This window comes from Pholcus phalangioides, unplaced genomic scaffold (genome assembly GCF_987345545.1).
Source record: "Pholcus phalangioides strain wild (caught in Gottingen) unplaced genomic scaffold, Ppha-v1.0 ptg000014l_1, whole genome shotgun sequence".
Taxonomy (NCBI): Eukaryota; Metazoa; Arthropoda; class Arachnida; order Araneae; family Pholcidae; genus Pholcus; species Pholcus phalangioides.
The window spans coordinates 27,203,840-27,206,974 of NW_028301607.1; the positions used below are offsets into that span (position 1 = coordinate 27,203,840).

Sequence of the window (3,135 nt, forward strand, 5' to 3'; positions counted from 1 at the left end):
TACGATGATACAGATCCTTTGTGAGCCAAAGGGATTTATTCTATTTTTATTGTATTCTATTATGTTTATTTTGCTTTTTCGTTATTTTCATAAATTAAAAATTAATCAAATTAAATTCAAAAATATTTATACTTCAGGCAATCTTCTAACGGAACACGGGAAACGGGAAAACGGGGGGGGGGAGAAAGAAAGGGGGGGAGTAGAAAATTATTCATGTTCGCAAGGGGGCCGCAGGAATGAGAAATGGTTGAAAGGGGGCCATGGACAAAAAAAGGTTGAGAACCACTGCACTAGACTACAGAGGCACCGAATCTCTCAATCTTTCCTTGGAGCTCGTGTACACTGAAAGGGACCGTACATGGACGGCCGGACCAGATTCGGGCCAAGCTCACAACTGCTGACGCTGCCATCAGATGGCGACTTACACAATTTGTATAAGAGGAAAGCAATCATCAAACCAATTGAATTTATTTCTTAAATACGCTCCAGCCGTGTTAATTAAATCAATTTCGAACGTTGTCGAAATCAATACGATTCCCCCAACGAATCTGAATATTTTGTTCGCAATTCGAATTCGAGATGTTTCCGAACGCCGCCACCGCAACACACATTTCATAGTCGCATTTACTGTTCGAATATTTTCCCGCGGTGTCAAATCAACTATCGTTATCGAAATACTCGGGTGAGGGAGACAGAATTAATCGATTGTTTACGACAGGAGAGATTTCCCAACAATATCACCATCGCCAACATACATACATACAACGTAGAAAACATTCCGGAATTACAGGGCCTGTGGGAGGATGTGTACTAGTACAACATGCAAGCTAATAATAAACGCTCGATTCCAAAACTGATGATTAGGAAATTCACATGAGGTTTGCCCTGGGATATTAATGGCGGACGAATATGGAGCGATAAATTCCACCGCGTTCCGCAAATATCCAAATCGATGCGATATATTTCTCCTTAAAATGGGGTTTTCCGCCCGCAATGAACGTAATTCCACGGAATCGGGTTGTGACAGAGACATTATTCCATTGACACAAGTAGGATTTCGTCACGAAATTCACTCGTGATACGATAGAGATATATTTAGCAACCGCCCACGGATACCTCCAGTTTCACTGGAGGATAATTCTACTTATCGGAGGATTATAACGTGGACAGGATGGCAAACTCTAATCTTCTTTGAGAGAGGGAAGTAGAAATTCTTTCGATGTTCGGAGCACACAAAGTTGGGACTTAGAAATTAATCCGTGATAATCCATAACATGATGTATTTACGGATATACAGGGTGCCCTGTAAGTCCTAAGTCTGCCTTTATCTCATCAACAATTCACCGACGACAAATTTAACTCATTTGCTCTCTCACTCACTCGTTCATTTTCTCACTTATTCAATCGTGTTATACTATTGTTGGTGTGTGAATTATTTTGTATCCCCGATGGGGACAGAGATAGGGGCCGAATGAATGAACGCCAGGGGCTGTGCCACCGGACTTATCCCGTTACCGAGATCTCTTCCAGCTTCGTGGTAGAGTCTGGAACAAGGTGAGTGCACCTAACAGTCTGAGAGCACCTAACAGTGCTGTCATCTGAAGAGATAGAGAGCCATAAAGAATCAGAGGGGCCATGGTTGCTTTTTAGTTTTTTTAGTTTGGCGACACTATGTACGTGTGCCTACAAGATTTGTTCATTAGTATGACCTTCGATACGTGTAAAAATATTTTTAATAGAAATAACTGGATAAAAGGTGATATTTTGGATTCTTCACTGTAATTAATCAATTTTTTTTGGTCAACTACGAGTCTTAAAACATCGTAAAACGCCATATTTCCCCCTATCGGCAAGATGCGAAACGATTTGTTTTTTTGAGGAATCCGTCCCATTTCTTTATTAGCCCCGTATTAAAAACTTCCTACCAAGTTGCGATTGTTGCATCCAGACACGGATTGCTTCGAGTGGTATCAGTTTAATCAAGGCGCAATTGCCAGCCGCTCTCTCATTTGAAAATTCAAGCATTTACCATCTTCACCTGAAAATATGGAAGGTCACCAGCAGGAACACGAAACAAGCGCAATTCTGACAACATAAATACCTAAGGAGTACTCATATACTTGGAACAAATTCTGTCATAAGCCGATTCGTTAGAAATTCGGCAGAGAAATGTGTACGAGGTGCATGTACAGTTAAGTAATAGTAGAGTAGTGTGAGCCTATAGAATTACGGTCATCTTCTCATTCAAACGATTCATAATTTGTTATAGTGCCGTTGAACAGTTCATCAAAAATTCCCAAACATCACGCAGTAGCAGCCTTGCTTAGGAATAAATGGAAGGACGAACGTTCATGAAATGAATAGGACTCGTCTTGAAGTTGTAATGGATTTAGTGTAATCGCTAATTATAGCTAATTAATTAATTGATGATAAATCAGCGATTTAGCTTTTATTGTCATAACTAATTTTCAATTAGAAAAACGACAATTAATCGTTACAAAATCCCGTCGGATTTAGTTTTATCGTTAATCAGTTAATAACTAATTAACGATAAAACTAAATCTAACGGTATTTTGATTAATTACACAAGGATGACGTCACTCTCCGCTACCATACGAAGGTTTTAACAACTGGCTGTTGCGAAGATATATTTTGGAAAGAGAGAAAATTCACCTGCCCCTGCGGGGAATCGAACCCACGTCCTTTCACTTTCCGGGTGAACGCCCTAGACCACTAGACTACAGAGGCACCGAATCTCTCAATCTTTCCTTGGAGCTCGTGTACACTGAAAGGGACCGTACATGGACGGCCGAACCAGACTCAGGCCAAGCTCACAACTGCTGACGCTGCCACCAGATTGCATAAGTCGCCATTAGTTGTTAAATCCTTCGTATGGTAGCGGAGAGTGACGTCATCCTTGCCTAAGTCGCCATCTGGTGGCAGCGTCAGCAGTTGTGAGCTTGGCCTGAGTCTGGTCTGGCCGTCCATGTACGGTCCCTTTCAGTGCACACGAGCTCCAAGGAAAGATTGAGAGATATCTGTAGTCTAGTGGTATCTTCGCAACAGCCAGTTGTTAAAACCTTCGTATTTTGATTAATTGACGATATCGATTTTATTATATCATAAAAATGGATT

General features: G+C 41.0%; 1 non-coding gene across 1 annotated transcript; it reads right to left on the reverse strand.

The window, feature by feature from the left end:
- Positions 1-2,674: 2,674 nt before the first annotated feature.
- On the reverse strand, positions 2,675-2,748 carry TRNAS-GGA (transfer RNA serine (anticodon GGA)). The gene has a single exon. It is a non-coding gene; the product is annotated as a tRNA-Ser (tRNA).
- Between the last annotated feature and the right edge of the window lie 387 nt (positions 2,749-3,135).